Source organism: Brachyhypopomus gauderio, unplaced genomic scaffold, assembly GCF_052324685.1.
Source record: "Brachyhypopomus gauderio isolate BG-103 unplaced genomic scaffold, BGAUD_0.2 sc94, whole genome shotgun sequence".
NCBI lineage: Eukaryota > Metazoa > Chordata > Actinopteri > Gymnotiformes > Hypopomidae > Brachyhypopomus > Brachyhypopomus gauderio.
The window spans coordinates 242840-270763 of NW_027506915.1; the positions used below are offsets into that span (position 1 = coordinate 242840).

General features: G+C 46.4%; 25 non-coding genes across 25 annotated transcripts; 16 read left to right on the top strand and 9 right to left on the bottom strand.

The window, feature by feature from the left end:
* Positions 1-19053: 19053 nt before the first annotated feature.
* On the bottom strand, positions 19054-19125 carry trnae-cuc (transfer RNA glutamic acid (anticodon CUC)). Its single transcript has one exon. It is a non-coding gene; the product is annotated as a tRNA-Glu (tRNA).
* A 204-nt stretch (positions 19126-19329) lies between these two features.
* On the top strand, positions 19330-19402 carry trnak-uuu (transfer RNA lysine (anticodon UUU)). The gene has a single exon. It is a non-coding gene; the product is annotated as a tRNA-Lys (tRNA).
* A 472-nt stretch (positions 19403-19874) lies between these two features.
* trnay-gua (transfer RNA tyrosine (anticodon GUA)) lies at positions 19875-19961 on the top strand. The gene is given in 2 exon segments: positions 19875-19911; positions 19926-19961. It is a non-coding gene; the product is annotated as a tRNA-Tyr (tRNA).
* Positions 19962-20845: 884 nt separating this feature from the next.
* Positions 20846-20932, top strand: trnay-gua (transfer RNA tyrosine (anticodon GUA)). Its single transcript is given in 2 exon segments — positions 20846-20882; positions 20897-20932. It is a non-coding gene; the product is annotated as a tRNA-Tyr (tRNA).
* Positions 20933-20995: 63 nt separating this feature from the next.
* Positions 20996-21067, bottom strand: trnae-cuc (transfer RNA glutamic acid (anticodon CUC)). Its single transcript has one exon. It is a non-coding gene; the product is annotated as a tRNA-Glu (tRNA).
* Positions 21068-21271: 204 nt separating this feature from the next.
* Positions 21272-21344, top strand: trnak-uuu (transfer RNA lysine (anticodon UUU)). Its single transcript has one exon. It is a non-coding gene; the product is annotated as a tRNA-Lys (tRNA).
* Positions 21345-21817: 473 nt separating this feature from the next.
* On the top strand, positions 21818-21904 carry trnay-gua (transfer RNA tyrosine (anticodon GUA)). Its single transcript is given in 2 exon segments — positions 21818-21854; positions 21869-21904. It is a non-coding gene; the product is annotated as a tRNA-Tyr (tRNA).
* Positions 21905-21967: 63 nt separating this feature from the next.
* On the bottom strand, positions 21968-22039 carry trnae-cuc (transfer RNA glutamic acid (anticodon CUC)). The gene has a single exon. It is a non-coding gene; the product is annotated as a tRNA-Glu (tRNA).
* Positions 22040-22243: 204 nt separating this feature from the next.
* On the top strand, positions 22244-22316 carry trnak-uuu (transfer RNA lysine (anticodon UUU)). Its single transcript has one exon. It is a non-coding gene; the product is annotated as a tRNA-Lys (tRNA).
* A 471-nt stretch (positions 22317-22787) lies between these two features.
* On the top strand, positions 22788-22874 carry trnay-gua (transfer RNA tyrosine (anticodon GUA)). The gene is given in 2 exon segments: positions 22788-22824; positions 22839-22874. It is a non-coding gene; the product is annotated as a tRNA-Tyr (tRNA).
* A 63-nt stretch (positions 22875-22937) lies between these two features.
* On the bottom strand, positions 22938-23009 carry trnae-cuc (transfer RNA glutamic acid (anticodon CUC)). The gene has a single exon. It is a non-coding gene; the product is annotated as a tRNA-Glu (tRNA).
* A 204-nt stretch (positions 23010-23213) lies between these two features.
* On the top strand, positions 23214-23286 carry trnak-uuu (transfer RNA lysine (anticodon UUU)). Its single transcript has one exon. It is a non-coding gene; the product is annotated as a tRNA-Lys (tRNA).
* Positions 23287-23907: 621 nt separating this feature from the next.
* trnae-cuc (transfer RNA glutamic acid (anticodon CUC)) lies at positions 23908-23979 on the bottom strand. The gene has a single exon. It is a non-coding gene; the product is annotated as a tRNA-Glu (tRNA).
* A 204-nt stretch (positions 23980-24183) lies between these two features.
* On the top strand, positions 24184-24256 carry trnak-uuu (transfer RNA lysine (anticodon UUU)). Its single transcript has one exon. It is a non-coding gene; the product is annotated as a tRNA-Lys (tRNA).
* A 471-nt stretch (positions 24257-24727) lies between these two features.
* On the top strand, positions 24728-24814 carry trnay-gua (transfer RNA tyrosine (anticodon GUA)). The gene is given in 2 exon segments: positions 24728-24764; positions 24779-24814. It is a non-coding gene; the product is annotated as a tRNA-Tyr (tRNA).
* Positions 24815-24877: 63 nt separating this feature from the next.
* On the bottom strand, positions 24878-24949 carry trnae-cuc (transfer RNA glutamic acid (anticodon CUC)). The gene has a single exon. It is a non-coding gene; the product is annotated as a tRNA-Glu (tRNA).
* Positions 24950-25153: 204 nt separating this feature from the next.
* Positions 25154-25226, top strand: trnak-uuu (transfer RNA lysine (anticodon UUU)). The gene has a single exon. It is a non-coding gene; the product is annotated as a tRNA-Lys (tRNA).
* A 471-nt stretch (positions 25227-25697) lies between these two features.
* trnay-gua (transfer RNA tyrosine (anticodon GUA)) lies at positions 25698-25784 on the top strand. The gene is given in 2 exon segments: positions 25698-25734; positions 25749-25784. It is a non-coding gene; the product is annotated as a tRNA-Tyr (tRNA).
* Positions 25785-25847: 63 nt separating this feature from the next.
* trnae-cuc (transfer RNA glutamic acid (anticodon CUC)) lies at positions 25848-25919 on the bottom strand. The gene has a single exon. It is a non-coding gene; the product is annotated as a tRNA-Glu (tRNA).
* A 204-nt stretch (positions 25920-26123) lies between these two features.
* On the top strand, positions 26124-26196 carry trnak-uuu (transfer RNA lysine (anticodon UUU)). The gene has a single exon. It is a non-coding gene; the product is annotated as a tRNA-Lys (tRNA).
* A 471-nt stretch (positions 26197-26667) lies between these two features.
* trnay-gua (transfer RNA tyrosine (anticodon GUA)) lies at positions 26668-26754 on the top strand. The gene is given in 2 exon segments: positions 26668-26704; positions 26719-26754. It is a non-coding gene; the product is annotated as a tRNA-Tyr (tRNA).
* Positions 26755-26817: 63 nt separating this feature from the next.
* Positions 26818-26889, bottom strand: trnae-cuc (transfer RNA glutamic acid (anticodon CUC)). The gene has a single exon. It is a non-coding gene; the product is annotated as a tRNA-Glu (tRNA).
* A 204-nt stretch (positions 26890-27093) lies between these two features.
* trnak-uuu (transfer RNA lysine (anticodon UUU)) lies at positions 27094-27166 on the top strand. Its single transcript has one exon. It is a non-coding gene; the product is annotated as a tRNA-Lys (tRNA).
* Positions 27167-27637: 471 nt separating this feature from the next.
* trnay-gua (transfer RNA tyrosine (anticodon GUA)) lies at positions 27638-27724 on the top strand. Its single transcript is given in 2 exon segments — positions 27638-27674; positions 27689-27724. It is a non-coding gene; the product is annotated as a tRNA-Tyr (tRNA).
* Positions 27725-27787: 63 nt separating this feature from the next.
* Positions 27788-27859, bottom strand: trnae-cuc (transfer RNA glutamic acid (anticodon CUC)). The gene has a single exon. It is a non-coding gene; the product is annotated as a tRNA-Glu (tRNA).
* Positions 27860-27924: the final 65 nt, after the last annotated feature.

A 27924-nucleotide genomic window follows, 5' to 3' on the forward strand; every position in this document is an offset into this window, starting at 1 on the left:
GGTTTATGCAAGCTGAGTGTTCAGAGTTGGCAGACTGTGGTGTCCAAAACCCTGCTATTTTGATGACTTGAATAAATTGGAAGTGGGATCTCCAGATCTCAGCTTTGGAACATGATAGCACGATTCTTTTACCACTCCTCTCTAAGTTTGAGTCCTCCTAACTCACTGTGTGAGTTTGGTGAAGTTTGCAGAAAGTCAAAATTTTGCCTCAAAAAAACTCACAGGGGTACCCCTTAGGGTTTTTTTGAGCCAAAATTTTGACTTTCTGCAATCTTCTCCAAACTCACACAGTGAGTCAGGCACACCTAAACTTAGTGCTGAGCATTGAAATTTTCAAGCTATGTCATTCTAAGGCTGAGATCTGGCGATCCCACTTCCAATCTATTCAAGTCATCAAAATAGTGGGGTATTGGACAGTGGAATCTCAAAACTCTGACCACTCAGTTTGCATCAGGCAGACATGGGGAGTATGGATAAATGGTTTTCTAAGCTTAAAATAAGTGTTTTGTAAATTAACTTATACTGTTTTTTTATTGCATCCCAATTCCAATCTATTTGACACATTGAAATAAATTGGAAGTGGGATCCCATTCAAATAGATTGGAATTGGGATGTTGTGTACTTACCAATCCCACTTCCAATCTATTTGAATGGGGTCCCACTTCCAATCTATTTTCCTGTGTCAAATAGATTGGAATTGGGATGAGTCATGATTACCATCCCTTTTCCAATACACACACTCACACACACATACACACTCACTAACACACACACACACTCATACACACACAAACACACATGTCTGAGTCCCACTGACTCACTGTGTGAATGTGGTGAAGTTTGCATAAAGTCATAATTTGGCTGAAAAAACAGCATCCCAATTCCAATCTATTTGACAGGTGGAAATAAATTGGAATTGGGATGCCATTCAAATAGATTGGAATTGGGATCGGTAAGTACACAACGTCCCACTTCCAATCTATTTGAATGATGTCCCACTTCCAATCTATTTCCCTGTGTCAAATAGATTGGAATTGGGATGATTCATGATTACCATCCCTTTTCCAATACACTCACTCACACACACATACACACTCACTAACACACACACACACTCATACACACACAAACACACATGTCTGAGTCCCACTGACTCACTGTGTGAATGTGGTGAAGTTTGCATAAAGTCATAATTTGGCTGAAAAAACAGCATCCCAATTCCAATCTATTTGACAGGTGGAAATAAATTGGAATTGGGATGCCATTCAAATAGATTGGAATTGGGATCGGTAAGTACACAACGTCCCACTTCCAATCTATTTGAATGATGTCCCACTTCCAATCTATTTCCTTGTGTCAAATAGATTGGAATTGGGATGATTCATGATTACCATCCCTTTTCCAATACACTCACTCACACACACATACACACTTACTAACACACACACACACACTCATACACACACAAACACACATGTCTGAGTCCCACTGACTCACTGTGTGAATGTGGTGAAGTTTGCACAATGTCATAATTTGGCTGAAAAAACAGCATCCCAATTCCAATCTATTTGACAGGTGGAAATAAATTGGAATTGGGATGCCATTCAAATAGATTGGAATTGGGATCGGTAAGTACACAACGTCCCACTTCCAATCTATTTGAATGATGTCCCACTTCCAATCTATTTCCCTGTGTCAAATAGATTGGAATTGGGATGATTCATGATTACCATCCCTTTTCCAATACACTCACTCACACACACATACACACTCACTAACACACACACACACACTCATACACACACAAACACACATGTCTGAGTCCCACTGACTCACTGTGTGAATGTGGTGAAGTTTGCATAAAGTCATAATTTGGCTGAAAAAACAGCATCCCAATTCCAATCTATTTGACAGGTGGAAATAAATTGGAATTGGGATGCCATTCAAATAGATTGGAATTGGGATCGGTAAGTACACAACGTCCCACTTCCAATCTATTTGAATGATGTCCCACTTCCAATCTATTTCCCTGTGTCAAATAGATTGGAATTGGGATGATTCATGATTACCATCCCTTTTCCAATACACTCACTCACACACACATACACACTTACTAACACACACACACACACTCATACACACACAAACACACATGTCTGAGTCCCACTGACTCACTGTGTGAATGTGGTGAAGTTTGCACAATGTCATAATTTGGCTGAAAAAACAGCATCCCAATTCCAATCTATTTGACAGGTGGAAATAAATTGGAATTGGGATGCCATTCAAATAGATTGGAATTGGGATCGGTAAGTACACAACGTCCCACTTCCAATCTATTTGAATGGGATCCCACTTCCAATCTATTTTCTTGTGTCAAATAGATTGGAATTGGGATGAGTCATGATTACCATCCATTTTCCAATACACACACACACATACACACTCACTCACACACACTCATACACACTCACACACACATGTCTGAGTCCCACTGACTCACTGTGTGAATGTGGTGAAGTTTGCACAATGTCATAATTTGGCTGAAAAAACAGCATCCCAATTCCAATCTATTTGACAGGTGGAAATAAATTGGAATTGGGATGCCATTCAAATAGATTGGAATTGGGATCGGTAAGTACACAACGTCCCACTTCCAATCTATTTGAATGGGATCCCACTTCCAATCTATTTTCTTGTGTCAAATAGATTGGAATTGGGATGAGTCATGATTACCATCCATTTTCCAATACACACACACACATACACACTCACTCACACACACTCATACACACTCACACACACATGTCTGAGTCCCACTGACTCACTGTGTGAATGTGGTGAAGTTTGCACAATGTCATAATTTGGCTGAAAAAACAGCATCCCAATTCCAATCTATTTGACAGGTGGAAATAAATTGGAATTGGGATGCCATTCAAATAGATTGGAATTGGGATCGGTAAGTACACAACGTCCCACTTCCAATCTATTTGAATGGGATCCCACTTCCAATCTATTTTCTTGTGTCAAATAGATTGGAATTGGGATGAGTCATGATTACCATCCATTTTCCAATACACACACACACATACACACTCACTCACACACACTCATACACACTCACACACACATGTCTGAGTCCCACTGACTCACTGTGTGAATGTGGTGAAGTTTGCACAATGTCATAATTTGGCTGAAAAAACAGCATCCCAATTCCAATCTATTTGACAGGTGGAAATAAATTGGAATTGGGATGCCATTCAAATAGATTGGAATTGGGATCGGTAAGTACACAACGTCCCACTTCCAATCTATTTGAATGGGATCCCACTTCCAATCTATTTTCTTGTGTCAAATAGATTGGAATTGGGATGAGTCATGATTACCATCCATTTTCCAATACACACACACACATACACACTCACTCACACACACTCATACACACTCACACACACATGTCTGAGTCCCACTGACTCACTGTGTGAATGTGGTGAAGTTTGCACAATGTCATAATTTGGCTGAAAAAACAGCATCCCAATTCCAATCTATTTGACAGGTGGAAATAAATTGGAATTGGGATGCCATTCAAATAGATTGGAATTGGGATCGGTAAGTACACAACGTCCCACTTCCAATCTATTTGAATGGGATCCCACTTCCAATCTATTTTCTTGTGTCAAATAGATTGGAATTGGGATGAGTCATGATTACCATCCATTTTCCAATACACACACACACATACACACTCACTCACACACACTCATACACACTCACACACACATGTCTGAGTCCCACTGACTCACTGTGTGAATGTGGTGAAGTTTGCACAATGTCATAATTTGGCTGAAAAAACAGCATCCCAATTCCAATCTATTTGACAGGTGGAAATAAATTGGAATTGGGATGCCATTCAAATAGATTGGAATTGGGATCGGTAAGTACACAACGTCCCACTTCCAATCTATTTGAATGGGATCCCACTTCCAATCTATTTTCTTGTGTCAAATAGATTGGAATTGGGATGAGTCATGATTACCATCCATTTTCCAATACACACACACACATACACACTCACTCACACACACTCATACACACTCACACACACATGTCTGAGTCCCACTGACTCACTGTGTGAATGTGGTGAAGTTTGCACAATGTCATAATTTGGCTGAAAAAACAGCATCCCAATTCCAATCTATTTGACAGGTGGAAATAAATTGGAATTGGGATGCCATTCAAATAGATTGGAATTGGGATCGGTAAGTACACAACGTCCCACTTCCAATCTATTTGAATGGGATCCCACTTCCAATCTATTTTCTTGTGTCAAATAGATTGGAATTGGGATGAGTCATGATTACCATCCATTTTCCAATACACACACACACATACACACTCACTCACACACACTCATACACACTCACACACACATGTCTGAGTCCCACTGACTCACTGTGTGAATGTGGTGAAGTTTGCACAAAGTCATAATTTGGCTGAAAAAACAGCATCCCAATTCCAATCTATTTGACAGGTGGAAATAAATTGGAATTGGGATGCCATTCAAATAGATTGGAATTGGGATGTTGTGTACTTACCAATCCCATTTCCAATCTATTTGAATGATGTCCCACTTCCAATCTATTTCCCTGTGTCAAATAAATTGGAATTGGGATGCCATTCAAATACATTAGGCCTACGACTACAGTGCAATAGATTAATGGCTGCCATACGCCAACGCTTCGAGCTACGGACTTGCAACTCGGGATGATCCATCGGGCCATCACAGAGACGACCTCGACCGATTTTGGGACCTCTACGTCAAATTTTGGCCCCTCAGCGGCCCCAAATGTATGAAAATGTGTGTTTGAGAATTAGGCTTACGCATAAAATGCAATAGATTAATGGCTGCCAAACCCAAACGCTTCGAGCTACAGACTTGTGGCTCTGGATCCTGCATCAGGCCATGAGAGAGAAAGCCTGGATCAATTTTGGGACCTCTAGAGCAAAGTTTGGCCCCTCAGCGGCCCCAAATGTATGAAAATGTGTGTTTGAGAATTAGGCTTACGCATAAAATGCAATAGATTAATGGCTGCCAAACCCAAACGCTTCGAGCTACAGACTTGTGGCTCTGGATCCTGCATCAGGCCATGAGAGAGAAAGCCTGGATCAATTTTGGGACCTCTAGATCAAAGTTTGGCCCCTCAGCGGCCCCAAATGTATGAACATTTGTGTTTGAGAATTAGGCTTACGCATAAAATGCAATAGATTAATGGCTGCCAAACCCAAACGCTTCGAGCTACAGACTTGTGGCTCTGGATCCTGCATCAGGCCATGAGAGAGAAAGCCTGGATCAATTTTGGGACCTCTAGAGCAAAGTTTGGCCCCTCAGCGGCCCCAAATGTATGAACATTTGTGTTTGAGAATTAGGCTTACGCATAAAATGCAATAGATTAATGGCTGCCAAACCCAAACGCTTCGAGCTACAGACTTGTGGCTCTGGATCCTGCATCAGGCCATGAGAGAGAAAGCCTGGATCAATTTTGGGACCTCTAGAGCAAAGTTTGGCCCCTCAGCGGCCCCAAATGTATGAAAATGTGTGTTTGAGAATTAGGCTTACGCATAAAATGCAATAGATTAATGGCTGCCAAACCCAAACGCTTCGAGCTACAGACTTGTGGCTCTGGATCCTGCATCAGGCCATGAGAGAGAAAGCCTGGATCAATTTTGGGACCTCTAGATCAAAGTTTGGCCCCTCAGCGGCCCCAAATGTATGAACATTTGTGTTTGAGAATTAGGCTTACGCATAAAATGCAATAGATTAATGGCTGCCAAACCCAAACGCTTCGAGCTACAGACTTGTGGCTCTGGATCCTGCATCAGGCCATGAGAGAGAAAGCCTGGATCAATTTTGGGACCTCTAGAGCAAAGTTTGGCCCCTCAGCGGCCCCAAATGTATGAAAATGTGTGTTTGAGAATTAGGCTTACGCATAAAATGCAATAGATTAATGGCTGCCAAACCCAAACGCTTCGAGCTACAGACTTGTGGCTCTGGATCCTGCATCAGGCCATGAGAGAGAAAGCCTGGATCAATTTTGGGACCTCTAGAGCAAAGTTTGGCCCCTCAGCGGCCCCAAATGTATGAAAATGTGTGTTTGAGAATTAGGCTTACGCATAAAATGCAATAGATTAATGGCTGCCAAACCCAAACGCTTCGAGCTACAGACTTGTGGCTCTGGATCCTGCATCAGGCCATGAGAGAGAAAGCCTGGATCAATTTTGGGACCTCTAGAGCAAAGTTTGGCCCCTCAGCGGCCCCAAATGTATGAAAATGTGTGTTTGAGAATTAGGCTTACGCATAAAATGCAATAGATTAATGGCTGCCAAACCCAAACGCTTCGAGCTACAGACTTGTGGCTCTGGATCCTGCATCAGGCCATGAGAGAGAAAGCCTGGATCAATTTTGGGACCTCTAGAGCAAAGTTTGGCCCCTCAGCGGCCCCAAATGTATGAAAATGTGTGTTTGAGAATTAGGCTTACGCATAAAATGCAATATATTAATGGCTGCCAAACCCAAACGCTTCGAGCTACAGACTTGTGGCTCTGGATCCTGCATCAGGCCATGAGAGAGAAAGCCTGGATCAATTTTGGGACCTCTAGAGCAAAGTTTGGCCCCTCAGCGGCCCCAAATGTATGAAAATGTGTGTTTGAGAATTAGGCTTACGCATAAAATGCAATAGATTCATGGCTGCCAAACCCAAACGCTTCGAGCTACAGACTTGTGGCTCTGGATCCTGCATCAGGCCATGAGAGAGAAAGCCTGGATCAATTTTGGGACCTCTAGATCAAAGTTTGGCTCCTCAGCGGCCCCAAATGTATGAACATTTGTGTTTGAGAATTAGGCTTACGCATAAAATGCAATAGATTAATGGCTGCCAAACCCAAACGCTTCGAGCTACAGACTTGTGGCTCTGGATCCTGCATCAGGCCATGAGAGAGAAAGCCTGGATCAATTTTGGGACCTCTAGAGCAAAGTTTGGCCCCTCAGCGGCCCCAAATGTATGAAAATGTGTGTTTGAGAATTAGGCTTACGCATAAAATGCAATAGATTCATGGCTGCCAAACCCAAACGCTTCGAGCTACAGACTTGTGGCTCTGGATCCTGCATCAGGCCATGAGAGAGAAAGCCTGGATCAATTTTGGGACCTCTAGATCAAAGTTTGGCCCCTCAGCGGCCCCAAATGTATGAACATTTGTGTTTGAGAATTAGGCTTACGCATAAAATGCAATAGATTAATGGCTGCCAAACCCAAACGCTTCGAGCTACAGACTTGTGGCTCTGGATCCTGCATCAGGCCATGAGAGAGAAAGCCTGGATCAATTTTGGGACCTCTAGATCAAAGTTTGGCCCCTCAGCGGCCCCAAATGTATGAAAATGTGTGTTTGAGAATTAGGCTTACGCATAAAATGCAATAGATTAATGGCTGCCAAACCCAAACGCTTCGAGCTACAGACTTGTGGCTCTGGATCCTGCATCAGGCCATGAGAGAGAAAGCCTGGATCAATTTTGGGACCTCTAGATCAAAGTTTGGCCCCTCAGCAGCCCCAAATGTATGGACATTTGTGTTTGAGAATTAGGCTTACGCATAAAATGCAATAAATTAATGGCTGCCATACGCCAACGCTTCGACCTAAGGGGCCGTGCTCACAGAATGTTTGTCGGGGGGTGGGGCAAAAGGATATTATATAAGCACATTTAGCTGCGTGCAGTACAAGACCCTCAGGGGCCAAAATTGTCTGTCTGTGTTGCTCCTATTAAAATGAATGGAGAAGGCCAAAGGCTTGCCACACCCTAACCGTGTGACCTAGGGGTCTGTGCTTCGGTTTGGTTCATCAGTGGGGTGTCCACATAAAGCTTGTATAACGGCGTGCGGCTACGTCCAGCCGTTTGGCCGCACTGGCACCACATGTCTGAAATTTACAAAATGGTGGCGTGCATATGTGACATGTGCTTTTTTAAGGTTTATGGTTGGTGTGAGGCTTCTGAAGCACGTAGGGTCATGAAATTTCATATGGGGGATGTGTGAGGGCACACAAATAACATATTAGAAGCACGTGCAGCTACGTGCAGTACAAGACCCCCAAGGGCCACCGTGCGTGTGTTTTTCTATTAAAGTGAATGGAGAAGGCCCAAACACGTTCCACACCCAAAGCGTATGACCTAAGGGGCCGTGCTCACAGAATGTTTGTCGGGGGGTGGGGCAAAAGGATATTATATAAGCACGTTTAGCTGCGTGCAGTACAAGACCCTCAGGGGCCAAAATTGTCTGTCTGTGTTGCTCCTATTAAAATGAATGGAGAAGGCCAAAGGCTTGCCACACCCTAACCGTGTGACCTAGGGGTCTGTGCTTCGGTTTGGTTCATCAGTGGGGTGTCCACATAAAGCTTGTATAACGGCGTGCGGCTACGTCCAGCCGTTTGGCCGCACTGGCACCACATGTCTGAAATTTACAAAATGGTGGCGTGCATATGTGACATGTGCTTTTTTAAGGTTTATGGTTGGTGTGAGGCTTCTGAAGCACGTAGGGTCATGAAATTTCATATGGGGGATGTGTGAGGGCACACAAATAACATATTAGAAGCACGTGCAGCTACGTGCAGTACAAGACCCCCAAGGGCCACCGTGCGTGTGTTTTTCTATTAAAGTGAATGGAGAAGGCCCAAACACGTTCCACACCCAAAGCGTATGACCTAAGGGGCCGTGCTCACAGAATGTTTGTCGGGGGGTGGGGCAAAAGGATATTATATAAGCACGTTTAGCTGCGTGCAGTACAAGACCCTCAGGGGCCAAAATTGTCTGTCTGTGTTGCTCCTATTAAAATGAATGGAGAAGGCCAAAGGCTTGCCACACCCTAACCGTGTGACCTAGGGGTCTGTGCTTCGGTTTGGTTCATCAGTGGGGTGTCCACATAAAGCTTGTATAACGGCGTGCGGCTACGTCCAGCCGTTTGGCCGCACTGGCACCACATGTCTGAAATTTACAAAATGGTGGCGTGCATATGTGACATGTGCTTTTTTAAGGTTTATGGTTGGTGTGAGGCTTCTGAAGCACGTAGGGTCATGAAATTTCATATGGGGGATGTGTGAGGGCACACAAATAACATATTAGAAGCACGTGCAGCTACGTGCAGTACAAGACCCCCAAGGGCCACCGTGCGTGTGTTTTTCTATTAAAGTGAATGGAGAAGGCCCAAACACGTTCCACACCCAAAGCGTATGACCTAAGGGGCCGTGCTCACAGAATGTTTGTCGGGGGGTGGGGCAAAAGGATATTATATAAGCACGTTTAGCTGCGTGCAGTACAAGACCCTCAGGGGCCAAAATTGTCTGTCTGTGTTGCTCCTATTAAAATGAATGGAGAAGGCCAAAGGCTTGCCACACCCTAACCGTGTGACCTAGGGGTCTGTGCTTCGGTTTGGTTCATCAGTGGGGTGTCCACATAAAGCTTGTATAACGGCGTGCGGCTACGTCCAGCCGTTTGGCCGCACTGGCACCACATGTCTGAAATTTACAAAATGGTGGCGTGCATATGTGACATGTGCTTTTTTTAGGTTTATGGTTGGTGTGAGGCTTCTGAAGCACGTAGGGTCATGAAATTTCATATGGGGGATGGGTGAGGGCACACAAATAACATATTAGAAGCACGTGCAGCTACGTGCAGTACAAGACCCCCAAGGGCCACCGTGCGTGTGTTTTTCTATTAAAGTGAATGGAGAAGGCCCAAACACGTGCCACACCCAAAGCGTATGACCTAAGGGGTCGTGCTCACAGAATGTTTGTCGGGGGGTGGGGCAAAAGGATATTATATAAGCACGTTTAGCTGCGTGCAGTACAAGACCCTCAGGGGCCAAAATTGTCTGTCTGTGTTGCTCCTATTAAAATGAATGGAGAAGGCCAAAGGCTTGCCACACCCTAACCGTGTGACCTAGGGGTCTGTGCTTCGGTTTGGTTCATCAGTGGGGTGTCCACATAAAGCTTGTTTAACGGCGTGCGGCTACGTCCAGCCGTTTGGCCGCACTGGCACCACATGTCTGAAATTTACAAAATGGCGGCGTGCATATGTGACATGTGCTTTTTTTAGGTTTATGGTTGGTGTGAGGCTTCTGAAGCACGTAGGGTCATGAAATTTTATATGGGGGATGTGTGAGGGCACAGAAATAACATATTAGAAGCACGTGCGGCTACGTGCAGTACAAGACCCCCAAGGGCCACCGTGCGTGTGTTTTTCTATTAAAGTGAATGGAGAAGGCCCAAACACGTGCCACACCCAAAGCATATGACCTAAGGGGTCGTGCTCACAGAATGTTTGTCGGGGGGTGGGGCAAAAGGATATTCTATAAGCACGTTTAGCTGCGTGCAGTACAAGACCCCCAAGGGCCACCGTGCGTGTGTTTTTCTATTAAAGTGAATGGAGAAGGCCCAAACACGTGCCACACCCAAAGCATATGACCTAAGGGGTCGTGCTCACAGAATGTTTGTCGGGGGGTGGGGCAAAAGGATATTATATAAGCACGTTTAGCTGCGTGCAGTACAAGACCCTCAGGGGCCAAAATTGTCTGTCTGTGTTGCTCCTATTAAAATGAATGGAGAAGGCCCAAACACGTGCCACACCCAAAGCGTATGACCTAAGGGTCTGTGCTCGGAGTATGTTTCTCAGTGGGTGGGGTATATTAACACTCTGGAAGCACGTGCGGATACGTGCAGGTTTGGTCCTTCAGGGGCCCCGCACACATGGTCTTGTGCTGTGTTAGAAGAGTTACTGCCTAAAAGGGCAAATTCAAATGATAGCCACACCCATACCGTATGTCCTGGGGGTCTGTGCTCAGAGTATGTTTATCAGTTCGTTGGGTACAATAACACTCTGCAGGCACGTGTGGATACGTGCAGGTTTGGTCCTTCAGGGGCCCCGCACACATGGTCTTGTGCTGTGTTAGAAGAGTTACTGCCTAAAAGGGCAAATTCAAATGATAGCCACACCCATACCGTATGTCCTGGGGGTCTGTGCTCAGAGTATGTTTATCAGTTCGTTGGGTACAATAACACTCTGCAGGCACGTGTGGATACGTGCAGGTTTGGTCCTTCAGGGGCCCCGCACACATGGTCTTGTGCTGTGTTAGAAGAGTTACTGCCTAAAAGGGCAAATTCAAATGATAGCCACACCCATACCGTATGTCCTGGGGGTCTGTGCTCAGAGTATGTTTATCAGTTCGTTGGGTACAATAACACTCTGCAGGCACGTGTGGATACGTGCAGGTTTGGTCCTTCAGGGGCCCCGCACACATGGTCTTGTGCTGTGTTAGAAGAGTTACTGCCTAAAAGGGCAAATTCAAATGATAGCCACACCCATACCGTATGTCCTGGGGGTCTGTGCTCAGAGTATGTTTATCAGTTCGTTGGGTACAATAACACTCTGCAGGCACGTGTGGATACGTGCAGGTTTGGTCCTTCAGGGGCCCCGCACACATGGTCTTGTGCTGTGTTAGAAGAGTTACTGCCTAAAAGGGCAAATTCAAATGATAGCCACACCCATACCGTATGTCCTGGGGGTCTGTGCTCAGAGTATGTTTATCAGTTCGTTGGGTACAATAACACTCTGCAGGCACGTGTGGATACGTGCAGGTTTGGTCCTTCAGGGGCCCCGCACACATGGTCTTGTGCTGTGTTAGAAGAGTTACTGCCTAAAAGGGCAAATTCAAATGATAGCCACACCCATACCGTATGTCCTGGGGGTCTGTGCTCAGAGTATGTTTATCAGTTCGTTGGGTACAATAACACTCTGCAGGCACGTGTGGATACGTGCAGGTTTGGTCCTTCAGGGGCCCCGCACACATGGTCTTGTGCTGTGTTAGAAGAGTTACTGCCTAAAAGGGCAAATTCAAATGATAGCCACACCCATACCGTATGTCCTGGGGGTCTGTGCTCAGAGTATGTTTATCAGTTCGTTGGGTACAATAACACTCTGCAGGCACGTGTGGATACGTGCAGGTTTGGTCCTTCAGGGGCCCCGCACACATGGTCTTGTGCTGTGTTAGAAGAGTTACTGCCTAAAAGGGCAAATTCAAATGATAGCCACACCCATACCGTATGTCCTGGGGGTCTGTGCTCAGAGTATGTTTATCAGTTCGTTGGGTACAATAACACTCTGCAGGCACGTGTGGATACGTGCAGGTTTGGTCCTTCAGGGGCCCCGCACACATGGTCTTGTGCTGTGTTAGAAGAGTTACTGCCTAAAAGGGCAAATTCAAATGATAGCCACACCCATACCGTATGTCCTGGGGGTCTGTGCTCAGAGTATGTTTATCAGTTCGTTGGGTACAATAACACTCTGCAGGCACGTGTGGATACGTGCAGGTTTGGTCCTTCAGGGGCCCCGCACACATGGTCTTGTGCTGTGTTAGAAGAGTTACTGCCTAAAAGAGCAAATTCAAATGATAGCCACACCCAAACCATATGACCTTTGGGTCTGTGCATGCACTATCTTTATCAATTTGTTGGGTCTAATAACACTCTGCAGGCACGTGTGGATACGTGCAGGTTTAGACTCTCAGGGGCCACAAGTGTGTGTGTTGCTCCTATTAAAAAAGGCCTACACAGCAACACGTTGACTGCTGCCAAACGCCAACACTTCGAGCTACAGACCTGTATCTCAGGATCCTGCATCGGGCCATCACAGAGACGACCTCGACCGATTTTGGGACCCCTAGGTTAAATTTTGGGCCCTCAGCGGCCCCAAATGTATGTACATTTCTGTTTGACCTTTGGCCTACGACTACAGCGCAATATCTTTTAGGCTGCCATACGCCAACGCTTTGAGCTACGGACTTGCAACTCGGGATCCTCCATCGGGCCATCACAGAGACGACCTCGACCGATTTTGGGACCCCTAGGTTAAATTTTGGCCCCTCAGCGGCCCCAAATGTATGAAAATATGCGTTTAAACTTTAGGCCTCTCCCTACAGTGCAATATCTTTTTTGCTGCCATACGCCAACGCTTCGAGCTACGGACTTGGGCCTTGGGATCCTCTTTTAGGCCATAACATACATGACCTCGACCGATTTTGGGACCCCTACGTCAAATTTTGGCCCCTCAGCGGCCCCAAATGTATGAAAATATGCGTTTAAACTTTAGGCCTCTCCCTACAGTGCAATATCTTTTTTGCTGCCATACGCCAACGCTTCGAGCTACGGACTTGGGCCTTGGGATCCTCTTTTAGGCCATAACATACATGACCTCGACCGATTTTGGGACCCCTAGGTTAAATTTTGGGCCCTCAGCGGCCCCAAATGTATGTACATTTCTGTTTGACCTTTGGCCTACGACTACAGCGCAATATCTTTTAGGCTGCCATACGCCAACGCTTTGAGCTACGGACTTGCAACTCGGGATCCTCCATCGGGCCATCACAGAGACGACCTCGACCGATTTTGGGACCCCTAGGTTAAATTTTGGCCCCTCAGCGGCCCCAAATGTATGAAAATATGCGTTTAAACTTTAGGCCTCTCCCTACAGTGCAATATCTTTTTTGCTGCCATACGCCAACGCTTCGAGCTACGGACTTGCAACTCGGGATGTTCCATCGGGCCTTCACAGAGACGACCTCGACCGATTTTGGGACCTCTACGTCAAATTTTGGCCCCTCAGGGGCCCCAAATGTATGAAAACTTGTGTTTGACCTTTAGGCCTACGACTACAGCGCAATAGATTGATGGCTGCCATACGCCAACGCTTCCAGCTACGGACTTGCAACTCAGGATGATCCATCAGGCCATCACAGAGACGACCTCGACAGATTTTGGGACCTCTACGTCAAATTTTGGCCCCTCAGCGTCCCCAAATGTATGCTTGTGACCGCTCTGTGTTAGAAAAAAAACACCTTCAAAACTTAGCCACGCCCAAACCGTATGACCTAGGGCTCCGTGCTTACAGTATGTTCTTTGGGGAGTGGAGTGGATGCACAGGCCATAAGCACGTGCAGCTAAGTGCAGTTTGAGGCCCCCAAGCACCCCTTTAGAGTGTTTTTTACATTAAAGTCAATGGAGAAGGCCCAAACACGTGCCACACCCAAAGCGTATGACCTAGGGGGCCGTGCTCACAGAATGTTTGTCGGGGGGTGGGGCAAAAGGATATTATATAAGCACGTTTAGCTGCGTGCAGTACAAGACCCTCAGGGGCCAAAATTGTCTGTCTGTGTTGCTCCTATTAAAATGAATGGAGAAGGCCAAAGGCTTGCCACACCCTAACCGTGTGACCTAGGGGTCTGTGCTTCGGTTTGGTTCATCAGTGGGGTGTCCACATAAAGCTTGTTTAACGGCGTGCGGCTACGTCCAGCCGTTTGGCTGCACTGGCACCACATGTCTGAAATTTACAAAATGGCGGAGTGCATATGTGACATGTGCTTTTTTTAGGTTTATGGTTGGTGTGAGGCTTCTGAAGCACGTAGGGTCATGAAATTTCATATGGGGGATGGGTGAGGGCACACAAATAACATATTAGAAGCACGTGCAGCTACGTGCAGTACAAGACCCCCAAGGGCCACCGTGCGTGTGTTTTTCTATTAAAGTGAATGGAGAAGGCCCAAACACGTGCCACACCCAAAGCGTATGACCTAAGGGGCCGTGCTCACAGAATGTTTGTCGGGGGGTGGGGCAAAAGGATATTCTATAAGCACGTTTAGCTGCGTGCAGTACAAGACCCCCAAGGGCCACCGTGCGTGTGTTTTTCTATTAAAGTGAATGGAGAAGGCCCAAACACGTGCCACACCCAAAGCGTATGACCTAAGGGGTCGTGCTCACAGAATGTTTGTCGGGGGGTGGGGCAAAAGGATATTATATAAGCACGTTTAGCTGCGTGCAGTACAAGACCCTCAGGGGCCAAAATTGTCTGTCTGTGTTGCTCCTATTAAAATGAATGGAGAAGGCCAAAGGCTTGCCACACCCTAACCGTGTGACCTAGGGGTCTGTGCTTCGGTTTGGTTCATCAGTGGGGTGTCCACATAAAGCTTGTTTAACGGCGTGCGGCTACGTCCAGCCGTTTGGCCGCACTGGCACCACATGTCTGAAATTTACAAAATGGTGGAGTGCACATGTGACATGTGCTTTTCTTAGGTTTATGGTTGGTGTGAGGCTTCTGAAGCACGTAGGGTCATGAAATTTTTTATGTGGGTTGTCTGAGGGCCCACGAATGACATATTGGAGCCCCACCCGCCTAAGTGGGCGGGAACAGAAAATTGCCTTTTTACCTGTCCGCGAAAAATGAATGGAAATAGATTGGGAGTGGGATGTGGCCAATCAGGGCTTAGGGAGGTGCTTTGACGTCGGGGCTTCGTATGCTGGTTCGTCCCGGGGCCCTCGACCACATATCCGAAAACCGCGTGTCTAGGACCTTCCAGAGCCTTGTGAAAAAATCAGAAAAAAATATTCCTGAAAAATATTTTTGAATGGACTGGGAAAAGGGATCTGTGTCCACGAACCATTTATCAGATAAATTGGAATTGGGATGCGATACGGTTAAGGTAAAAGGTGCGAAAATTCCGTGAAAATTCCGCTTGGCTTTCGGACCCGTGCTTACAGTATGTTGTTCCAAAGCCCTCCCAGACATCCCCTATAAAATTTCATGACCCTACGACATCAGGAAAGTCACTTCCTGTTCCACTTCCTGGTTCGTTTTTCGACTTCCCGACCACCTACGGACACGAGCTTTTAGTATGTTGTTTGTGGTCCCTAACGGAACTCCCCTGCAAAGTTTCGAGCCGATCGGAACACCTACTTCCGGCCACGCCCACTTTGGGGGGCGGGGCTTAAATATGTTGTTTTAGGGGCCCCACACTACTCCCCTATCAAGTCTCAAGCCGATCGGCCAATGGGAACATCTACTTCCGGCCACGCCCACTTTTGGGGGCGGGGCTTCAATATGTTGTTTAGGGGGTCCCACACTACCCCCCCACCAAGTTTCGGACCCCTACGACATTCGGTTCTCTTCCTGTGCCCCTACCTTTAATTCCTGAACTTTGTACACGCCCACCTGGGGTGGGTGGTGGCCAACATCCCAATTGCAATCTATTATGTGTCTAACAGTCCCACTTGCAATCTATTTAAGCATGCCAACAACAGGTAATTGCTTTTTCCAAGTGTCCACGAAAAATGAATGGAAATAGATTGGGATTGGGATGCGGCCAATCAGGGTTTAGGGAGGAGCTTCGAAGTCGGGGCTTCGAATGCTGGTTCGTCCCGGGGCCCTCGACCACATATCCGAAAACCGCGTGTCTAGGCCCTTCCAGAGCCTTGTGAAAAAATCAGAAAAAAATATTCCTGAAAAATATTTTTGAATGGACTGTGAAAAGGGATCTGTGTCCACGAACCATTTATCAGATAAATTGGAATTGGGATGCGATACGGTTAAGGTAAAAGGTGTGAAATTTCCGTGAAAATTCCACTTGGCTTTCAGACCCGTGCTTACAGTATGTTGTTCCAAAGCCCTCCCAGACATCCCCTATGAAATTTCATGACCCTACGACCTCGGGAAAGTCACTTCCTGTTCCACTTCCTGGTTCGTTTTTCGACTTCCCGACCACCTACGGACTCGAGCTTTTAATATGTTGTTTGTGGTCCCTAACGGAACTCCCCTGCAAAGTTTCGAGCCGATCGGAACACCTACTTCCGGCCACGCCCACTTTGGGGGGCGGGGCTTAAATATGTTGTTTTAGGGGCCCCACACTACTCCCCTATCAAGTCTCAAGCCGATCGGCCAATGGGAACACCTACTTCCGGCCACGCCCACTTTTGGGGGCGGGGCTTCAATATGTTGTTTAGGGGGTCCCACACTACCCCCCCACCAAGTTTCGGACCCCTACGACATTCGGTTCTCTTCCTGTGCCCCTACCTTTAATTCCTGAACTTTGTACACGCCCACCTGGGGTGGGTGGTGGCCAACATCCCAATTGCAATCTATTATGTGTCTAACAGTCCCACTTGCAATCTATTTAAGCATGCCAACAACAGGTAATTGCTTTTTCCAAGTGTCCACGAAAAATGAATGGAAATAGATTGGGATTGGGATGCGGCCAATCAGGGTTTAGGGAGGAGCTTCGAAGTCGGGGCTTCGAATGCTGGTTCGTCCCGGGGCCCTCGACCACATATCCGAAAACCGCGTGTCTAGGCCCTTCCAGAGCCTTGTGAAAAAATCAGAAAAAAATATTCCTGAAAAATATTTTTGAATGGACTGTGAAAAGGGATCTGTGTCCACGAACCATTTATCAGATAAATTGGAATTGGGATGCGATACGGTTAAGGTAAAAGGTGTGAAATTTCCGTGAAAATTCCGCTTGGCTTTCGGACCCGTGCTTACAGTATGTTGTTCCAAAGCCCTCCCAGACATCCCCTATGAAATTTCATGACCCTACGACCTCGGGAAAGTCACTTCCTGTTCCACTTCCTGGTTCGTTTTTCGACTTCCCGACCACCTACGGACTCGAGCTTTTAATATGTTGTTTGTGCTATATAACGAAACTCCCCTGCAAAGTTTCGAGCCGATTGGACCATGGGAACTACAACTTCCGGCCACGCCCACTTTTGGGGGCGGGGCTTAAATATGTTGTTTTAGGGGCCCCACACTACTCCCCCATCAAGTCTCGAGCCGATCGGACCATGGGAACACCTACTTCCGGCCACGCCCACTTTTGGGGGCGGGGCTTCAATATGTTGTTTAGGGGGTCCCACACTACCCCCCCACCAAGTTTCAAGCCAATCGGCCCATGGGAACACCTACTTCCTGTCTACTTCCGGCCACGCCCACTTTTGGGGGGCGGGGCTTCAATATGTTGTTTTAGGGGTCCCACACTACCCACCTATCAAGTTTCAAGCCGATCGGCCAATGGGAACACCTACTTCCGGCCACGCCCACTTTTGGGGGCGGGGCTTCAATATGTTGTTTAGGGGGTCCCACACTACCCCCCCACCAAGTTTCAAGCCAATCGGCCCATGGGAACACCTACTTCCTGTTTACTTCCGGCCACGCCCACTTTTGGGGGGCGGGGCTTCAATATGTTGTTTAGGGGGTCCCACACTACCCCCCCACCAAGTTTCGGACCCCTACGACATTCGGTTCTCTTTCTGTGCCCCTATCTTTAATTCCTGAACTTGTACACGCCCACCTGGGGTGGGTGGTGGCCAACATCCCAATTGCAGTCTATTTCAATACCAAGCAAACACATGGTATAAACTAGAAATGGGATGTGGGTGGGGTTTGGGTGAGGTGTGTTCAAACCTCCCACTTGCAATCTATTTGAATAGCTTGCCAACACATAGAATAAATTGGAAGTGGGATCCCAATGCCAGCTTGCCCACCTATCAAGTCCGGCCACGCCCACTTTTGGGGGCGGGGCTTCAATATGTTGTTTAGGGGGTCCCACACTACCCCCCCACCAAGTTTCGGACCCCTACGACATTCGGTTCTCTTCCTGTGCCCCTACCTTTAATTCCTGAACTTGTACACGCCCACCTGGGGTGGGTGGTGGCCAACATCCCAATTGCAGTCTATTTCAATACCAAGCAAACACATGGTATAAACTAGAAATGGGATGTGGGTGGGGTTTGGGTGAGGTGTGTTCAAACCTCCCACTTGCAATCTATTTGAATAGCATGCCAACACATAGAATAAATTGGAAGTGGGATCCCATTGCCAGCTTGCCCATTATGCCACGTGCCACGACTTAAAACTGACTTCGGATCAGTGGGCGGTATCGGGCGGGGTCCACGGACAGCGCGAGAGCGCCCCTACAGGCGTCCGCGAACCCACTATTGACCGTGGTAATCGAGTAAGGGGTGGTAATCGCTTCGTGTCCAATGGCAATTTGTTTAAACTGCAACTTGGATCCACTTCGGAGTATATATCCCTTTGGGCTACTTTGGCGACCACTGGCAATCTATCTGAATGGCAAGTGGGATGCGAAACAGGGGTACTTTACTTACTTTAATGTCATGATGAGCAAAAAGTTTTCTGTTTTCCCTGACCGGGAATCGAACCCGGGCCGCGGCGGTGAGAGCGCCGAATCCTAGCCACTAGACCATCAGGGACAGCGATGTTATGCTAATGGATGAAGGCCTTTACATGAGTTCTGGCTGGCCGTTATTCATGAGTGAAGAAAGACCAGAATGTGGGTTATTCGTGACCACACCAGAACATGTGGACCTTTTTGTGTCAAGACTGTCAAATGCTTCCCATGTCAGAGGTCAAGAATATCTGGACATGTTCTGAATCACAGAGCAAGGCTAAAAGTAGCCTGGATAGCTCAGTCGGTAGAGCATCAGACTTTTAATCTGAGGGTCCAGGGTTCAAGTCCCTGTTCAGGCGTTGAACTTTACATGACCGTCAGCTCTTGAGCACCGTTCAGTCATCATCAGGCAGGCTTTTGGATTAAGCTGAACTTCCAGCTTTACGTCTGCCTACCTGTGACTTCCTTGTCATTAATTATTTTGTCTATGTCCTTGTTAATGATGACAAAAAAAACACCAATTAAAGCCACTCAGCCTTTCCTTTCTCTCTCTCTCTATGTGACATCACAATAGATTTTCTCAAAAAGCAATTCAAATTGTTCTAACCATTGGTGGGACCAACCCGTGGCCTTTTACCATCCACGTGTCCAAAATGCAGTACGCATGCCAATGTTGTTAACAGACATACGTGTTGGTAGCTCTACATGTCCAACTGGTACAGTGTGAGGTTTCCTCTTTGGTGGACCTTAAAGAGTTGAAAAAGCCACAACCGAACTGGTATCTTTGTCAACGTCCTTGTTTCTGGATCTATGCTGCATGTGCGTCAGAATCCTTCGGTAGCTCAGATGGTAGAGCGGAGGACTGTAGAGGTTAAAGCAGCAATCCTTAGGCCACCGGTTCAAATCCGGTTCGAAGGAAGCTTCTTTTTTTTCCAGGATATTACTGCCTTTAATGTCATGATGAGCAAAAAGTTTTCTGTTTTCCCTGACCGGGAATCAAACCCGGGCCGCAGCGGTGAGAGCGCCGAATCCTAGCCACTAGACCATCAGGGACAGCGATGTTATGCTAATGGATGAAGGCCTTTACATGAGTTCTGGCTGGCCGTTATTCATGAGTGAAGAAAGACCAGAATGTGGGTTATTCGTGACCACACCAGAACATGTGGACCTTTTTGTGTCAAGACTGTCAAATGCTTCCCATGTCAGAGGTCAAGAATATCTGGACATGTTCTGAATCACAGAGCAAGGCTAAACGTAGCCTGGATAGCTCAGTCGGTAGAGCATCAGACTTTTAATCTGAGGGTCCAAGGTTCAAGTCCCTGTTCAGGCGTTGAACTTTACATGACCGTCAGCTCTTGAGCACCGTTCAGTCATCATCAGGCAGGCTTTTGGATTAAGCTGAACTTCCAGCTTTACGTCTGCCTACCTGTGACTTCCTTGTCATTAATTATTTTGTCTATGTCCTTGTTAATGATGACAAAAAAAACACCAATTAAAGCCACTCAGCCTTTCCTTTCTCTCTCTCTCTATGTGACATCACAATAGATTTTCTCAAAAAGCAATTCAAATTGTTCTAACCATTGGTGGGACCAACCCGTGGCCTTTTACCATCCACGTGTCCAAAATGCAGTACGCATGCCAATGTTGTTAACAGACATACGTGTTGGTAGCTCTACATGTCCAACTGGTACAGTGTGAGGTTTCCTCTTTGGTGGACCTTAAAGAGTTGAAAAAGCCACAACCGAACTGGTATCTTTGTCAACGTCCTTGTTTCTGGATCTATGCTGCATGTGCGTCAGAATCCTTCGGTAGCTCAGATGGTAGAGCGGAGGACTGTAGAGGTTAAAGCAGCAATCCTTAGGCCACCGGTTCAAATCCGGTTCGAAGGAAGCTTCTTTTTTTTCCAGGATATTACTGCCTTTAATGTCATGATGAGCAAAAAGTTTTCTGTTTTCCCTGACCGGGAATCGAACCCGGGCCGCAGCGGTGAGAGCGCCGAATCCTAGCCACTAGACCATCAGGGACAGCGATGTTATGCTAATGGATGAAGGCCTTTACATGAGTTCTGGCTGGCCGTTATTCATGAGTGAAGAAAGACCAGAATGTGGGTTATTCGTGACCACACCAGAACATGTGGACCTTTTTGTGTCAAGACTGTCAAATGCTTCCCATGTCAGAGGTCAAGAATATCTGGACATGTTCTGAATCACAGAGCAAGGCTAAACGTAGCCTGGATAGCTCAGTCGGTAGAGCATCAGACTTTTAATCTGAGGGTCCAGGGTTCAAGTCCCTGTTCAGGCGTTGAACTTTACATGACCGTCAGCTCTTGAGCACCGTTCAGTCATCATCAGGCAGGCTTTTGGATTAAGCTGAACTTCCAGCTTTACGTCTGCCTACCTGTGACTTCCTTGTCATTAATTATTTTGTCTATGTCCTTGTTAATGATGACAAAAAAAAACACCAATTAAAGCCACTCAGCCTTTCCTTTCTCTCTCTCTCTATGTGACATCACAATAGATTTTCTCAAAAAGCAATTCAAATTGTTCTAACCATTGGTGGGACCAACCCGTGGCCTTTTACCATCCACGTGTCCAAAATGCAGTACGCATGCCAATGTTGTTAACAGACATACGTGTTGGTAGCTCTACATGTCCAACTGGTACAGTGTGAGGTTTCCTCTTTGGTGGACCTTAAAGAGTTGAAAAAGCCACAACCGAACTGGTATCTTTGTCAACGTCCTTGTTTCTGGATCTATGCTGCATGTGCGTCAGAATCCTTCGGTAGCTCAGATGGTAGAGCGGAGGACTGTAGAGGTTAAAGCAGCAATCCTTAGGCCACCGGTTCAAATCCGGTTCGAAGGAAGCTTCTTTTTTTTCCAGGATATTACTGCCTTTAATGTCATGATGAGCAAAAAGTTTTCTGTTTTCCCTGACCGGGAATCGAACCCGGGCCGCAGCGGTGAGAGCGCCGAATCCTAGCCACTAGACCATCAGGGACAGCGATGTTATGCTAATGGATGAAGGCCTTTACATGAGTTCTGGCTGGCCGTTATTCATGAGTGAAGAAAGACCAGAATGTGGGTTATTCGTGACCACACCAGAACATGTGGACCTTTTTGTGTCAAGACTGTCAAATGCTTCCCATGTCAGAGGTCAAGAATATCTGGACATGTTCTGAATCACAGAGCAAGGCTAAACGTAGCCTGGATAGCTCAGTCGGTAGAGCATCAGACTTTTAATCTGAGGGTCCAGGGTTCAAGTCCCTGTTCAGGCGTTGAACTTTACATGACCGTGAGCTCTTGAGCACCGTTCAGTCATCATCAGGCAGGCTTTTGGATTAAGCTGAACTTCCAGCTTTACGTCTGCCTACCTGTGACTTCCTTGTCATTAATTATTTTGTCTATGTCCTTGTTAATGATGACAAAAAAACAACAATTAAAGCCACTCAGCCTTTCCTTTCTCTCTCTCTCTATGTGACATCACAATAGATTTTCTCAAAAAGCAATTCAAATTGTTCTAACCATTGGTGGGACCAACCCGTGGCCTTTTACCATCCACGTGTCCAAAATGCAGTACGCATGCCAATGTTGTTAACAGACATACGTGTTGGTAGCTCTACATGTCCAACTGGTACAGTGTGAGGTTTCCTCTTTGGTGGACCTTAAAGAGTTGAAAAAGCCACAACCGAACTGGTATCTTTGTCAACGTCCTTGTTTCTGGATCTATGCTGCATGTGCGTCAGAATCCTTCGGTAGCTCAGATGGTAGAGCGGAGGACTGTAGAGGTTAAAGCAGCAATCCTTAGGCCACCGGTTCAAATCCGGTTCGAAGGAAGCTTCTTTTTTTTCCAGGATATTACTGCCTTTAATGTCATGATGAGCAAAAAGTTTTCTGTTTTCCCTGACCGGGAATCGAACCCGGGCCGCGGCGGTGAGAGCGCCGAATCCTAGCCACTAGACCATCAGGGACAGCGATGTTATGCTAATGGATGAAGGCCTTTACATGAGTTCTGGCTGGCCGTTATTCATGAGTGAAGAAAGACCAGAATGTGGGTTATTCGTGACCACACCAGAACAAGTGGACCTTTTTGTGTCAAGACTGTCAAATGCTTCCCATGTCAGAGGTCAAGAATATCTGGACATGTTCTGAATCACAGAGCAAGGCTAAACGTAGCCTGGATAGCTCAGTCGGTAGAGCATCAGACTTTTAATCTGAGGGTCCAGGGTTCAAGTCCCTGTTCAGGCGTTGAACTTTACATGACCATCAGCTCTTGAGCACTGTTCACTCATCGTCAGGCAGGCTTTTGGATTAAGCTGAACTTCCAGCTTTACGTCTGCCTACCTGTGACTTCCTTGTCATTAATTATTTTGTCTATGTCCTTGTTAATGATGACAAAAAAACACCAATTAAAGCCACTCAGCCTTTCCTTTCTCTCTCTCTCTATGTGACATCACAATAGATTTTCTCAAAAAGCAATTCAAATTGTTCTAACCATTGGTGGGACCAACCCGTGGCCTTTTACCATCCACGTGTCCAAAATGCAGTACGCATGCCAATGTTGTTAACAGACATACGTGTTGGTAGCTCTACATGTCCAACTGGTACAGTGTGAGGTTTCCTCTTTGGTGGACCTTAAAGAGTTGAAAAAGCCACAACCGAACTGGTATCTTTGTCAACGTCCTTGTTTCTGGATCTATGCTGCATGTGCGTCAGAATCCTTCGGTAGCTCAGATGGTAGAGCGGAGGACTGTAGAGGTTAAAGCAGCAATCCTTAGGCCACCGGTTCAAATCCGCTTCGAAGGAAGCTTCTTTTTTTTCCAGGATATTACTGCCTTTAATGTCATGATGAGCAAAAAGTTTTCTGTTTTCCCTGACCGGGAATCGAACCCGGGCCGCGGCGGTGAGAGCGCCGAATCCTAGCGACTAGACCATCAGGGACAGCGATGTTATGCTAATGGATGAAGGCCTTTACATGAGTTCTGGCTGGCCGTTATTCATGAGTGAAGAAAGACCAGAATGTGGGTTATTCGTGACCACACCAGAACAAGTGGACCTTTTTGTGTCAAGACTGTCAAATGCTTCCCATGTCAGAGGTCAAGAATATCTGGACATGTTCTGAATCACAGAGCAAGGCTAAACGTAGCCTGGATAGCTCAGTCGGTAGAGCATCAGACTTTTAATCTGAGGGTCCAGGGTTCAAGTCCCTGTTCAGGCGTTGAACTTTACATGACCATCAGCTCTTGAGCACTGTTCACTCATCGTCAGGCAGGCTTTTGGATTAAGCTGAACTTCCAGCTTTACGTCTGCCTACCTGTGACTTCCTTGTCATTAATTATTTTGTCTATGTCCTTGTTAATGATGACAAAAAAACACCAATTAAAGCCACTCAGCCTTTCCTTTCTCTCTCTCTCTATGTGACATCACAATAGATTTTCTCAAAAAGCAATTCAAATTGTTCTAACCATTGGTGGGACCAACCCGTGGCCTTTTACCATCCACGTGTCCAAAATGCAGTACGCATGCCAATGTTGTTAACAGACATACGTGTTGGTAGCTCTACATGTCCAACTGGTACAGTGTGAGGTTTCCTCTTTGGTGGACCTTAAAGAGTTGAAAAAGCCACAACCGAACTGGTATCTTTGTCAACGTCCTTGTTTCTGGATCTATGCTGCATGTGCGTCAGAATCCTTCGGTAGCTCAGATGGTAGAGCGGAGGACTGTAGAGGTTAAAGCAGCAATCCTTAGGCCACCGGTTCAAATCCGGTTCGAAGGAAGCTTCTTTTTTTTCCAGGATATTACTGCCTTTAATGTCATGATGAGCAAAAAGTTTTCTGTTTTCCCTGACCGGGAATCGAACCCGGGCCGCGGCGGTGAGAGCGCCGAATCCTAGCGACTAGACCATCAGGGACAGCGATGTTATGCTAATGGATGAAGGCCTTTACATGAGTTCTGGCTGGCCGTTATTCATGAGTGAAGAAAGACCAGAATGTGGGTTATTCGTGACCACACCAGAACAAGTGGACCTTTTTGTGTCAAGACTGTCAAATGCTTCCCATGTCAGAGGTCAAGAATATCTGGACATGTTCTGAATCACAGAGCAAGGCTAAACGTAGCCTGGATAGCTCAGTCGGTAGAGCATCAGACTTTTAATCTGAGGGTCCAGGGTTCAAGTCCCTGTTCAGGCGTTGAACTTTACATGACCATCAGCTCTTGAGCACTGTTCACTCATCGTCAGGCAGGCTTTTGGATTAAGCTGAACTTCCAGCTTTACGTCTGCCTACCTGTGACTTCCTTGTCATTAATTATTTTGTCTATGTCCTTGTTAATGATGACAAAAAAACACCAATTAAAGCCACTCAGCCTTTCCTTTCTCTCTCTCTCTATGTGACATCACAATAGATTTTCTCAAAAAGCAATTCAAATTGTTCTAACCATTGGTGGGACCAACCCGTGGCCTTTTACCATCCACGTGTCCAAAATGCAGTACGCATGCCAATGTTGTTAACAGACATACGTGTTGGTAGCTCTACATGTCCAACTGGTACAGTGTGAGGTTTCCTCTTTGGTGGACCTTAAAGAGTTGAAAAAGCCACAACCGAACTGGTATCTTTGTCAACGTCCTTGTTTCTGGATCTATGCTGCATGTGCGTCAGAATCCTTCGGTAGCTCAGATGGTAGAGCGGAGGACTGTAGAGGTTAAAGCAGCAATCCTTAGGCCACCGGTTCAAATCCGGTTCGAAGGAAGCTTCTTTTTTTTCCAGGATATTACTGCCTTTAATGTCATGATGAGCAAAAAGTTTTCTGTTTTCCCTGACCGGGAATCGAACCCGGGCCGCGGCGGTGAGAGCGCCGAATCCTAGCGACTAGACCATCAGGGACAGCGATGTTATGCTAATGGATGAAGGCCTTTACATGAGTTCTGGCTGGCCGTTATTCATGAGTGAAGAAAGACCAGAATGTGGGTTATTCGTGACCACACCAGAACAAGTGGACCTTTTTGTGTCAAGACTGTCAAATGCTTCCCATGTCAGAGGTCAAGAATATCTGGACATGTTCTGAATCACAGAGCAAGGCTAAACGTAGCCTGGATAGCTCAGTCGGTAGAGCATCAGACTTTTAATCTGAGGGTCCAGGGTTCAAGTCCCTGTTCAGGCGTTGAACTTTACATGACCATCAGCTCTTGAGCACTGTTCACTCATCGTCAGGCAGGCTTTTGGATTAAGCTGAACTTCCAGCTTTACGTCTGCCTACCTGTGACTTCCTTGTCATTAATTATTTTGTCTATGTCCTTGTTAATGATGACAAAAAAACACCAATTAAAGCCACTCAGCCTTTCCTTTCTCTCTCTCTCTATGTGACATCACAATAGATTTTCTCAAAAAGCAATTCAAATTGTTCTAACCATTGGTGGGACCAACCCGTGGCCTTTTACCATCCACGTGTCCAAAATGCAGTACGCATGCCAATGTTGTTAACAGACATACGTGTTGGTAGCTCTACATGTCCAACTGGTACAGTGTGAGGTTTCCTCTTTGGTGGACCTTAAAGAGTTGAAAAAGCCACAACCGAACTGGTATCTTTGTCAACGTCCTTGTTTCTGGATCTATGCTGCATGTGCGTCAGAATCCTTCGGTAGCTCAGATGGTAGAGCGGAGGACTGTAGAGGTTAAAGCAGCAATCCTTAGGCCACCGGTTCAAATCCGGTTCGAAGGAAGCTTCTTTTTTTTCCAGGATATTACTGCCTTTAATGTCATGATGAGCAAAAAGTTTTCTGTTTTCCCTGACCGGGAATCGAACCCGGGCCGCGGCGGTGAGAGCGCCGAATCCTAGCGACTAGACCATCAGGGACAGCGATGTTATGCTAATGGATGAAGGCCTTTACATGAGTTCTGGCTGGCCGTTATTCATGAGTGAAGAAAGACCAGAATGTGGGTTATTCGTGACCACACCAGAACAAGTGGACCTTTTTGTGTCAAGACTGTCAAATGCTTCCCATGTCAGAGGTCAAGAATATCTGGACATGTTCTGAATCACAGAGCAAGGCTAAACGTAGCCTGGATAGCTCAGTCGGTAGAGCATCAGACTTTTAATCTGAGGGTCCAGGGTTCAAGTCCCTGTTCAGGCGTTGAACTTTACATGACCATCAGCTCTTGAGCACTGTTCACTCATCGTCAGGCAGGCTTTTGGATTAAGCTGAACTTCCAGCTTTACGTCTGCCTACCTGTGACTTCCTTGTCATTAATTATTTTGTCTATGTCCTTGTTAATGATGACAAAAAAACACCAATTAAAGCCACTCAGCCTTTCCTTTCTCTCTCTCTCTATGTGACATCACAATAGATTTTCTCAAAAAGCAATTCAAATTGTTCTAACCATTGGTGGGACCAACCCGTGGCCTTTTACCATCCACGTGTCCAAAATGCAGTACGCATGCCAATGTTGTTAACATACATACGTGTTGGTAGCTCTACATGTCCAACTGGTACAGTGTGAGGTTTCCTCTTTGGTGGACCTTAAAGAGTTGAAAAAGCCACAACCGAACTGGTATCTTTGTCAACGTCCTTGTTTCTGGATCTATGCTGCATGTGCGTCAGAATCCTTCGGTAGCTCAGATGGTAGAGCGGAGGACTGTAGAGGTTAAAGCAGCAATCCTTAGGCCACCGGTTCAAATCCGGTTCGAAGGAAGCTTCTTTTTTTTCCAGGATATTACTGCCTTTAATGTCATGATGAGCAAAAAGTTTTCTGTTTTCCCTGACCGGGAATCAAACCCGGGCCGCGGCGGTGAGAGCGCCGAATCCTAGCCACTAGACCATCAGGGACAGCGATGTTATGCTAATGGATGAAGGCCTTTACATGAGTTCTGGCTGGCCGTTATTCATGAGTG